Below are 13,209 nucleotides of genomic sequence, written 5' to 3'. Positions count from 1 at the left end.
GGCTGTCTTGCCAGTCCACAACAGTTGGCGACGAGGATTTTGCGTTCGTATTGATATTGCCCTGATTTACTTCTGTCATGGCTTCGCCACAATCTCCAGATGTACTGTCCAAAGTTTATCGCTTGCAGAATCAACAGACGCAGGCCTTATTGGATGCCCTTGGACAGCTCGTCCAGGGCCGGCCGCTGTGGTCTAGCGGTTCTGGCACTGCAGTCCGGAACCGCGGGACTGCTACGGTCGCAGGTTCGAATCCTGCCTCGGGCATGGGTGTGCGTGATGTCCTTAGGTTAGTTAGGTTTAAGTAGTTCTAAGTTCTAGGGGACTTATGACCTAAGATGTTGAGTCCCATAGTGCTCAGAACCATCTGAACCATTTGAACCAGCTCGTCCAATGGTCAACGTGCAATGCAAAACGATGCGGCAGCCACCGCTCCACCGCTACCGCAGCCACAACACGCTGTTGCACCAAGTTTTCGTCCTTTTGATGCTGCACTGGAAAGCTGGACAGGGTGGTCACGCCAATTTGGATTCCATCTCGCCGCCTACAGAATTCAAGGTAATGAGTAGCAGCCTTTTTTGTTAGCATCCGTAGGCGTCCAAACGTACCATGTGATAGTGAAATTATTTCCTCGATGCGACGTAGCAACTCTGTCCTACGACGAAATTTTGTCTGCATTAGATGCATATTTCAAAGAATCGGTCAATGTAGTTGCAAAAAGGTATACCTTCTTTCGTACAAAACATACAGCCGGTCAAACTAATCGGGAGTGGGTTGCAACTTTACACGGCCTTACTAGGGATTGTGCTTTTGAGTGTCAATGAGGCCTCCCTTATTCAGATACTATGGTATGTGAGGCAATTACACAGAACGTTTCTGATGTTCGTACAAGGGAACAGATTTTGAAACTAGTCAATCCCTCCCTTCAACAAGTGATGGACATATTGGATCGATAGGACACACTTGACTTTGCTCAGGAATCATTTGAAACTTCACCGGCCATGTGTCACATAAACCGGTCTGCCGGCAAGCTGCACGGAACAGTAAACAGTCATCGCGCCCGGCCGCGCCAAAGCCGCCTCGCTCTCAGCCACGTGTCCTGCGCTGGCATGCAAATGCAGTGAAATCATGCCCGTGGTGTGCTACTAGATATTCGCGTGAAAATTGCCCGTCACGCCAAGCTATTTGCTTTTTCTGTAATAAAAAAGGACATGTTCAAAGTGTTTGCCAGAAAAAGCTCCAATCGGACACTCCCAACCATTCCAGGCCCTTTGCTTCGCACCGGAATCAGAATCGAACCAAGGATACTCCGGCTCGTGAACCTTCACCCATGGAAATTCATGTAGTTCATTCCACTCCGCCCAGTGCCACTCTCTCTAACAGTGACTGTGTTCGTCCCACAAATAGTGTGCTCCCCTCGGACCGAATGGCAGGTTGCGGGTGGCACAGCCTCGCCTGTTGTTAGGCTCCCCACCTCGTCGCATACGTCAACATGGGATCCTCCCCACGGCGGGTGGAAGCCTTATAACACAACCGTACGCCGATTTGTGTGGGAGGAATGTGGTGTCACCGCCAGACACCACACTTGCTAGGTGGTAGCCTTTAAATCGGCCGCGGTCCGTTAGTATATGTCGGACCCGCGTGTCGCCACTATCAGTGATTGCAGACCGAGCGCCGCCACACGGCAGGTCTAGAGAGACTTCCTAGCACTCGCCCCAGTTGTACAGCCGACTTTGCTAGCGATGCTTCACTGACAAATTACGCTCTCATTTGCCGAGACGATAGTTAGCATAGCCTTCAGCTACGTCATTTGCTACGACCTAGCAAGGCGCCATTATCAATTGCTATTTATCTTGTGATGCATGTACCATCAGACCAATGTTCACCAATTATGGATTAAAGTTAAGTATTCCAGCAGCTACGTACTATTTTTGCTACTATAAAGACCTTGTCCTGTTCCAGACCTCACGCCATCCTTCGTGAGCTTAAATGCGTGCCTTTCGGCTACCGGTCATAGTGGATTGGCTGTCTTGCCAGTCCACAACATCTTCAATATTTAACTATACGTCGAAATCCTTCAATACTCTTTTTACGATTCACACAACTAATGCAGAAAAATTGCCCAGTGGTTAAGTCAGGAATTTTCATCATTCTTGTTTTTAATTAGAATAGTACGTTAGCTAAAAACGATAACGTGTTGCGGTTTTCGTCTAGTCGTGTAAGGAGCATATTGTGGGAGATTTGCAGTGTATTATTTCATTCTGCTTAAAAATTAAATGACATTCGGAGCTGTATTGCTCCTCTACTCGTCTCTTTTTACGTGTGAACTGCAGCTGGCCACGTCACTGCAGGCTACCTGTACCAGCTGACCGGCCAGTGCTGTCCAAGTTAAACGCACCCTTAAAGCTGTTGTCCCTTACTATCGCTAAGTCTATTTGCGCGCAACGCACAGAACAAAACGTACCCTTATTGTCGTACTTCACAGTACTCGAGACAGCTTGGCTGCAGTCCCACGTGAAGCGGAAATCCAATGACGTTCCAGCAATCGCGGAAGAATACATAATGCAATGTTTATGTCAGGTTTATTTTTATGATGAACGAATTATAGTGAAGTAAATTTAAGTGCGAAAACTGCCTTTGCTTAAGGTGCCATTGTGTAGACCATTTTAACTTGCCTTTCTGTTTCTAGTTTACTGTTTGCTTTTTTTTTTTTTTTTGGTACAAATTGTGAACACGGACCATAATAGGATTTCTCGGTTTCTGAATAAATGAAATATACTTTGAGGTTACTGTATGAGAGTGCAGTCGCTTGTCAATGACATTTCTTTTCTACACCAACGGATAGCAGGCGTGCATTAGATTGGAACCTGTGTTGTGGGAACATATCACATTTGCAGCGAACTGATTCATGCACAGCCATTCGCCAGGTGCGCTGGCAGATCGTTTCACGTGGACGGACCTTTAGTCTGCTGAAGGCTGAAGAAGTACCAGCAGAGTAATGAAAGTACACTCTTGGAAATGGAAAAAAGAACACATTTACACCGGTGTGTCAGACCCACCATACTTGCTCCGGACACTGCGAGAGGGCTGTACAAGCAATGATCACACGCACGGCACAGCGGACACACCAGGAACCGCGGTGTTGGCCGTCGAATGGCGCTAGCTGCGCAGCATTTGTGCACCGCCGCCGTCAGTGTCAGCCAGTTTGCCGTGGCATACGGAGCTCCATCGCAGTCTTTAACACTGGTAGCATGCCGCGACAGCGTGGACGTGAACCGTATGTGCAGTTGACGGACTTTGAGCGAGGGCGTATAGTGGGCATGCGGGAGGCCGGGTGGACATACCGCCGAATTGCTCAACACGTGGGGCGTGAGGTCTCCACAGTACATCGATGTTGTCGCCAGTGGTCGGCGGAAGGTGCACGTGCCCGTCGACCTGGGACCGGACCGCAGCGACGCACGGATGCACGCCAAGACCGTAGGATCCTACGCAGTGCCGTAGGGGACCGCACCGCCACTTCCCAGCAAATTAGGGACACTGTTGCTCCTGGGGTATCGGCGAGGACCATTCGCAACCGTCTCCATGAAGCTGGGCTACTGTCCCGCACACCGTTAGGCCGTCTTCCGCTCACGCCCCAACATCGTGCAGCCCGCCTCCAGTGGTGTCGCGACAGGCGTGAATGGAGGGACGAATGGAGACGTGTCGTCTTCAGCGATGAGAGTCGCTTCTGCCTTGGTGCCAATGATGGTCGTATGCGTGTTTGGCGCCGTGCAGGTGAGCGCCACAATCAGGACTGCATACGACCGAGTCACACAGGGCCAACACCCGGCATCATGGTGTGGGGAGCGATCTCCTACACTGGCCGTACACCACTGGTGATCGTCGAGGGGACACTGAATAGTGCACGGTACATCCAAACCGTCATCGAACCCATCGTTCTACCATTCCTAGACCGGTAAGGGAACTTGCTGTTCCAACAGGACAATGCACGTCCGCATGTATCCCGTGCCAGCCAACGTGCTCTAGAAGGTGTAAGTCAACTACCCTGGCCAGCAAGATCTCCGGATCTGTCCCCCATTGAGCATGTTTGGGACTGGATGAAGCGTCGTCTCACGCGGTCTGCACGTCCAGCAGGAACGCTGGTCCAACTGAGGCGCCAGGTGGAAATGGCATGGCAAGCCGTTCCACAGGACTACATCCAGCATCTCTACGATCGTCTCCATGGGAGAATAGCAGCCTGCATTGCTGCGAAAGGTGGATATACACTGTACTAGTGCCGACATTGTGCATGCTCTGTTGCCTGTGTCTATGTGCCTGTGGTTCTGTCAGTGTGATCATGTGATGTATCTGACCCCAGGAATGTGTCAATAAAGTTTCCCCTTCCTGGGACAATGAATTCACGGTGTTCTTATTTCAATTTCCAGGAGTGTATATTGTCGTTTGTGCAGGCAGCTCAGCCAGCATCTACGTTCAGAAGCGATTTCTGAATGAGAAACCTGTTCTGCAATCTTTCCCACCATACAAAAAGTAGATGACTTTATCCCTACGTACTTTGCGCAGTAGTAGAACACTTCATGTGATTTTGACATCTGTAGCATACTGCCTCCATGATGTCCCCATTTGCATACTACTGTATTTTATGCAAGTTTCCCATTTCCTCCGGAGTCTGGAGTACAGATTTTTTATTCATTGGAAAATTCTCATGAACACTTCTAGGAATGACAGCCTATATTGCGCCGAGCGGTTCTAGGCGCTACAGTCTGGAACCGCGCGACCGCTACGGTCGCAGGTTCGAATTCTGCCTTGGGCATGGATGTGTGTGATGTCCTTAGGTTAATTAGGTTTAAGTAGTTTTAAGTTCTAGGGGAATGATGACCCCAGCAGTTAAGTCCCATAGTGTTCAGAGCCATTTGAACTATTTTTGAACAGCATATATTCCGCTACCCCACACATCTGTGTAATTCTAGCATAACGTGGACCCCACAATGATTGGTACTAGGGCCTTAGCAAGCGCAACTTACATAAGCTACGTTTATTTGATTGTCACACTCTTTACGATAAATTACGCCGTTTCCTTCGGCGCAGCTGCCCCTTTTGCGCTAAGTAAGTAACCGGAATTCAAGAACTTTGCAAACTTTTGCACAACAGTACTGAAATAGTACCCCAATGTTTTTTTCTCGCGATTCCCTGTGTTCGCTATTGTTGGACAGAGACCCAGTGGCTTGGATATTCGTTAGTTTTACGCACAGATTGTTGGACTGGCCAATGGAGAATACCATAGTGTTATACAGAATAAGCGCTTGTTCCAGTCGCAGTAAGGCCTTCGTGCAAAATGGTCAGTCATCTGAAAGATAAGACATGTATCTGAAATAAACATCTGATCTAGCTTACAGACCATAAAATCCAGACATTTTCAAATTTTTACAAAAGCTTTAATTTTTCTGCTTTCAGAAAAATTCGGCTTTTAAAACTTGCTGTAAATTTTTTATTACAGTTTCTAGTACCTTTTCGTTTTTAAAGCATACTCAGTTGTTTATTACGCTTTATGTAACCATTTATACAAACTGGGAACAGCCAGGGCAGTGCCAGGGGCAGATCTCATTGTGTCCCATGATTTGAATACAAAAAGAACTTCATATCTACATTAATTTTTTGAAAGACGTGTGCACTATGTGATCAAAAGTATCTGGACACCCCAAAAACATACGTTTTTCATATCTGGTGCATTGTGCTGCCACCTATTGCCAGGTACTCAATATCAGCGACTTCAGTAGTCATTATACATCGTGAGAGCAGAATGGGGCGCTCCACAGATCTCACGAACTTCGAACGTGGTCAGGTGATTGGGTGTCACTTGTGTTGTACATATGTACGCGAGATTTCCACACTCCTAAACATCCCTGGGTCCACTGTTTCTAATGTGATAGTGAAGAGACACGTACAACACCGAAATGTACAGGCCAACCTTGTCTGCTGACTGACAGAGATCGCCGGTGGAAGAGGGTTGTAATGTGTAATAATCAGACGTCTATCCAGACCATCACACAGGAATTCCAAACTGCATTAGGATCCACTCCAAGTACTATGACAGTTAGGGGTAGAGGTGAGAAAACTTGGATTTCATGGTCGAGCGGTTGCCCATAAGCCACACATCACGCCAGTAAATGCCAAACGACGCCTCACTTGGTGTAAAGAGTGTAAACACTGGACGACTGAACGGTGGGAAAACGTTGTATGGAGTGACAAACCACAGTACACAATGTGGCGATCCGATGTTAGGGTGTAGGTATGGCGAATACCAGGTGAACGTCGTCTGTCAGCGTGTGTAATGCCAACAGTAAAATTCGGAGGCGGTGGTGTTATGGGGTGGTCGGGTTTTTCATGGAGGGGCTTGCACCACTTGTTGTTTTGCGTGGTACTATCACAACACAGGTCTACATTGATGTTTTAAGTACCTTCTTGCTTCCCATTGTTGAAGAGCAATTCAGGGGTGGCGATTGCAACTTTCAACACCATTGAGCCTGTGGCGGAGTGGTTACACGACGATAACATCCCTGCAAAGGACTGGCTTGCACCGAGTCCTGACCTGAACCCTACAGAACACCTTTGGGATATTTTGGAACGCCAGTTTCGTGCCAGACCCTACAGACCGACATCGATACCTCTCCTCAGTGCAGCACTCATGAAGAATGGGCTGCCATTCCCCAAGAAACCTTCCAGCACCTGATTGAACGTGTGCTTGGGAGAGTGGAAGCTGTCATCACAGCTAAGGGTTGGCCAACGCCATATTGAATTCCAGCACTACCGATAGAGGGCGCCACAAACTTGAGAGTCATTTTCAGCCAGGTGTCCGGATACTTTTGATCACATAGTGTAAGTGGATTTAAAACAATAATTTCGATGAAAGGAGTTCTATTTTGTTACACAGCATGCCATTTAAGTATAACAGTAGTATACGCATCCTCTACCACCCGACAAAGTGACTGATGGGAGTAGCTGTGTCAACTGAAATTGAATGCCGAAGATTGATACTTTCAACTTTAGACAGCAGAAAAGACTGAATGGATCTAACATGTTGATAAATAAGACGATTCCAAAATCAGTTAGTCATAACTTATTACTTAATAGCATGTTGGTCCATCTTCGGAACACAATACAGCAGCGATCCTCTGTGGAATGGATTCAACAAGTCCTTGGTAGGTTTCTGGTGGTATGTGGCACTAAAGGTCTATGCACAAGTCATGCAGTTCCCATAAATTATGAACCAGTGGTTTGTGACGCAGAGCTGGCGCCCGATCGTGTCCCAGACGTATTCCATTAGTTTGGATCCAACCCACATATTCACCAATAAAGCCACCTTCATCCGTTAATGATAATTTCTTTGAATTTCTTCTACACTGCTGGGAGGAAACTGATAGGTCATTAGTTGTTATGTTGTCTATCTCCATACATGTAAAGTAAATCAGTTACAGTTGTTCCTGTGTACTTGAATACTCTTCCTCTGCAGACTCTCTAAAAATAATTTGGTAAGTTGAGACACTTCTTTTCTCAGCCACTTTTCGTTTTGCTCATATCTCTCAAATAGTTTTATGTATATAACTTGGTATTTCTTCTTTAATGCCATTATTAACTATCTATATTTGTAATTAATTGTTTAAATTATGCAAACTTTTAAACAAATCTTCAAATGATTATTCAGTTTTACCTCTGTTATATAAGCATTGAGACTCTAGTGACCACTTCTCACTCAAGAGTGGCCTTTCTTCAATACATGTCCATGATAAAAGATGGAATCAGCTTTATATTCCAAAAACATGGCAGAAAAATAGTATACAGACCAATCAAGAAAATCAGTGTGCACCTCAGATCAGCAAAAGATAAATGGTACCTACTGACTGCTCCACAGGTTCACCAAATACCAAGCATTAGGCAAAGGGAGTATTGAAATCATGGGACAGTCTGTTAACTCTATGGTCATAGAACATAAACGAAACTACAATCTGAGACAGCTAGAGAAATAGACAATGGCTGAACATTCAATGAATGATGTAATACATTCAATAAAATTAATTGAAACTGAAGTCCTATTTGTTTGCTCTGTAAAGTCACCATACTGTATGAGCATGATCACAACAAAAAAGAAGAATGCTTCAGGCTAAGTGAATGTTTAATTACCATGTTACAGAGGCAGACAACTGCAGGTAGCAACAGAGAGGGCATACTGGTAATGGCCATGGAAAAATCCTCATGCAATGCTGTCACGTATAGATAATTATGACATCAGTGCATGAGTTAAACTTCAGCATATCACAAGCAATGAGGACTAATTATTTGAAAATGCCACTCACTAGAGTTGCTCAAATGTCAAATTATCAGTCACATATCAGCTGAAGAACCAAAACAGATGTTATCGGCAATATTTCTCTCAGTTATTAATTAGTAATACACCTGCCACCTTAACTAATAGAATTCAATGTCTACACAATATAAGTTTCTGTTTTTTTCTTCATACACTTATTATTTCAGTTTTTCCTCTTGTAATGTTGCATTGCATATTTTGGCATTTTTTGTAGACATTTCTACAGAATTTTGATTAATTACACATTTTATGAACTCTCATGTATATCGTTTTATTTTTCTGAGTGTAAGTAGTTTTCTCGAAGTTTTTATTAGTTTGTTCTATATTCAAACAACTTCTCATCTCAATGCTAATTCACTTTTAACGATGAGGAGTGTGTCTTCTGCATATGGAATCATCTCCTTAGTAAAGCATTTGAGATGTTTTCAAATACTGTACTAATAGAAAATAATTTTTCTTTATGTTACTCTCATTATGTTATACAGGTATACATTTCCTCTTCCACAAGTTAATTGTTTATCAGTACTGAATACTTTCTCTTCCTATGGGACAGTAATATTGTCTGTCTAGAGGAAATCGATTCCTCAAAAAATTTGCAGAAATCTGACATTGAAGTTTCTGAATATACCTTCCCTGCAGTTTATTCAGTTCGTTATCAGTAAGTGTGTATCTAAAATTTTCACGTGGTTCCTAACTACTGTTTCAAAGATTTCGAACAGATTGAGCTTTAAGCCATTTTAATAATTTTTTACGGTTTGTATTAATCACTTTGACATTCCCTTGTGTTACTACTGCAAGATTTTAGTATGATGGCCAGCTTTCAGATGTGGTTTTGTAACTATGAACGCAAAGATGATTAACCTTTTATATCAATTGAAGATTTTCCTTGTGTCAATGTATTTTTCGAAAAAAAAAATCCTAATGCCCAGTTTTTGTTTATGTTAGATGTAGGTTTTCATACAAATTTAAGACGTTTGAGTGAGTATCAACCCATTAGTGTCAAGAATTATTAAGTTCGGTTTTTCTTCTTAAAAATATTTGTAGTTTATTGTTTTATAGCAGGTTTACATGAAAAACAAAATTTCAGTTTAAATTTAACTTAAGCAGCCATAAATACTGATGGCAACTAAAGTTGCCAATGGGCACTTAAGGTAACAAATGAAACAAATTTTCCAATTTTTTTACAATTTTTATTTTTTGAACTCTTTTTATTACGCATTATTACTTTATTTTTTAAAAAGGTCCTTAAACAGTCAATCATTAAAAAATTCTCATTTAAATCTTAGTTTAGAGCTATTTCAAAATTTATGAGACCCATCAAAACAGTCTGGATCAAGCGGTTCATTTATGTTTGTGTTGTCATTCAAGTGTCTATATCGCAAGATTTTTTTCAAATCTGTTTCGCCACATAGATTTCGAAACTAAAGCTACTTTGCAGTCAGGTTCATCCAACCGATACATTCTTTTAGTTAGCATTTTATGATAACCTGAAAGAATCAATATTCCCAGTATGGTGCATAGCTCATCATAGGAAACATTTAGATTACGATTCCCTTTCTGTCGCAAAATCGTCGATATCTTAACTGCTTCTTGTCCTTGGCTTACTCCCCTCACTGCAAAATTTTTACTTAGTCTCCCATTCTTCTTTCCATTTGTATCTACAACAGCTGGTGTGGCTGGAATCTCTGCATGAATATCAGCTTCTACCACTTTTAGCCCTTGACTTTCTCCACTCACTGAAAAATTCTGACTTGACAGTCACTTCCTATTTCCTTCAGTGAAATGAAATGAAATGTCGTGTAGTGAGGCCCTCTGGGCAGGTAGACCCAATTGCCTGGTGCAAGTCTTTTGAGGTGACGTCACTTTGGCTACTTGTGCGCCAATGAGGATGAAATGATGATGATGAAGACAACACAAACAACCAGTCCCTGAGTGGAAAAATCTTCAACCCAGCCAGAATCAAACCCGGGTCTCCCCAGCATGACAAGCCATTGTACTGTCCACTCAGCTATGCTTGCGGACTTCCTTCAGTATTTGCAGCAGGAAGAGTAGCTTGAATGTCTGTCGAGTTCTCAATTTCTTCCTCTCGTTCACTTCTGTCACTCACTGCAAAATTTTGCCTTGACATGTCCTTCTTTCCCTTTGTATTTGCAACATGTTCATTTTCATCACACTGAACTATATCCTTAGTATACTTGCAGGAAGATAACATGATTTTCCTTGGATTTCATCTGATAAATCGGAATCTTGATCAGTATCTCCACCTTGTACTTCATAAGTAGGGATGATACCAATTGATCATATTGTTCTGTTTCTATCTGCTTCAAGAAAATTTATTATTTCGACTACAGTCCATAAATTGTCGTCACACGTAACAAACAGCACAAATACCCAGTGGCAACTAAAGATGGAAAACATATTTTCTCTAACATAAAACATGCTAAAAGCAAATTTACAAATTCTAAAGAAATCCTATGTATAATTAGACTATTTATTACAAGACAGCAACGAAAATTTACTTCAAATAATCATATATTATTGTGTACTTACATTTTTCATCAAAGCGGTTTTTAACACACACACACACACACACACACACACACACACACACACACACACACACAAACAGATGTAACAGTCGCAAACAACAACAGTGGACTGAATACTGCTACTTCACATTTTAAACAAGAAAGAAAAGTACGCATAACTGCTTCCAACAGTTAAATTGTGTGCAACATTATCGTTGCTGCCAACATTAATTTTTAAATTCATTGGCAACCTAAGTTGCCACTGGGTATTAATGGGTTAAGTGAAGAATTTATGTTGTTTTCGTTACACATATATTTAGCAGTGCCATATCCACTCGGGGAATTAAAGACTTGAAGATCTACCTTTTATTTCTTTTCGAAGGGCTTAAAGTCAATATCGCGCATATGCGATCTTACGCCTAACTTTTCAGGTATACAGGTTTTGGATTTTAACGTTGTTTTAACTGTATTCCGTTGCTATATTAATAGCAACACATATATTAGCGTTCCATGTAACTTTAGTGACTCTCATGATTTGTAGTTAACAGAATATTACTGTTATTGTGTAGATAAATTTTGTAAAAATGTTGTAAACAACCATGAGCAAGGAGTGTTTGAGCTGCCATAGGAAGATTAGTTCTGGGGTTCTATGCAGATGTTGTGATAGATGGTTACATTGGGGCGAATGTAGTGCCATGAGAATTGGAGAAGCAAATGGGTCTCTGCTGTGGTATGTGGCGACTGCGATTCTATCCTGTCACTAAGTATCGCCAAAATACCCGAAAAGTACTGTGATAACTAATGCAGTCAAAATCAAATCGTATCTAAATAGACGTTTCTCCAAATTTTACTTCCCAACACAATATCTGACTGTGCATTTATCCCAGTTTAGCATAGAATAACCATATTAAATAATATTTAATGACATTGGCCAAAAAAATTGCTTCTAACATCAATAGCGTGTATCATGGCGGCTGCAGTGTAACACGTGTTGCGTTCGGCTCGCGAAATTTAGTTGATTTCGAAGGTGTTCTCGCAGGTGATGCTGTTTAGTACAAGTGGAAATCGTGTAAACAACAGTGTTCTGTGCAGTAGTGCTATTTTTTTCTGTGCTCCGCCAAAATCTTCGAGAAAATGGTAAACAGAAGAGTGAACAGCAGCGCGTCCAGCAGCGGGGAAACCGCAGGTGCGGCGGGTCTGCTCTTGGCGGAAGGTGCGGCCGCGGCTCCCGGTATAGCGGAGCTGGTCCGCTCTGAGGTAAACGCTGCGCTTCGCGATAAAAACAATCTCGATCTGGTAGCAGGCACTATATCAGATACTGTAACGGCAGCAGTATAGGCCAAAATGCGTGAAACTGTTGAGGCCAATACTGCCGAAATTACAGCACTAAAAAAGTCGGTGTCTGAATACGAGAAAAAGACACGAGAGTTAGAAGTGAAACTATCTGCCGCAACAGACGAGCTAGAACAGTACCAAAGGCGAAATAGTCTATGACTGTTTGGAGTAGCAGAAAATAAGGAAGAAGACACAGACAACCTGCTTATAGAGGTTGCGCGTGAAAAATTAGGTGTTGAAGTGGCCAAGGCAGACATTGACAGGAGCCATCGGGTGGGACGAAAACTACCAGGTGCTACCAAACCTCGTCCAATAATAATTAAATTTCTCTCGTACCGGAAAAGGGCAGAGATCTTTACCCAGAAGAAGAAGTTAGCAAGGACAGGGCTTACAATAAGGGAAGATCTGACACACGAACGGCTAAAGATTTTAAACAGTGCCATATCCCATTTCGGTCTTCAGAATGTGTGGACTCAGGATGTCAGAGTAATCATTAAGACAGCAGCTGGAAAGAAGACAGTCACAAACATGACAGAACTGAATAGTATTAAGTGAAGCTACTCGAGCCAAAAGTGCAAACTTAACACCATTTGCAAATTGTAACAGCCCTATTCTCAGATATAGTCTTGTAACTGTATTAACTTTTCAATTATACCCATATTTGTACCTTCAACTGGTTGTTTTTGTAACTGTATTAACTTTTCACTATTTTTTTGTGTCTGTAGCTCTAACCATTACTTAATTTTAGTTACTGCTAATACTTTTTCATTTTCTCAGTTTATTGTCTTCCATTCTGTAATAGTTCCATTGCAATTATTAGTCTCTCCTTTAGTTCATTAATCACCCATCTCTTCGGTTTAAATTGTTCATAACAAAAATCACCATCAGTATCACTTTAGCAAATTTCGATCTAATTGTAGCTTCCTACGATAATCACTACCAGTATCACTTTAGTAAATTTCAATTTAATTCTAGCTTCCTACGATAATC

The sequence above is a fragment of the Schistocerca serialis genome, chromosome 3, assembly GCF_023864345.2.
Source record: "Schistocerca serialis cubense isolate TAMUIC-IGC-003099 chromosome 3, iqSchSeri2.2, whole genome shotgun sequence".
NCBI classification, from domain to species: Eukaryota; Metazoa; Arthropoda; class Insecta; order Orthoptera; family Acrididae; genus Schistocerca; species Schistocerca serialis.
Note: the sequence above shows the minus strand (reverse complement) of the source record.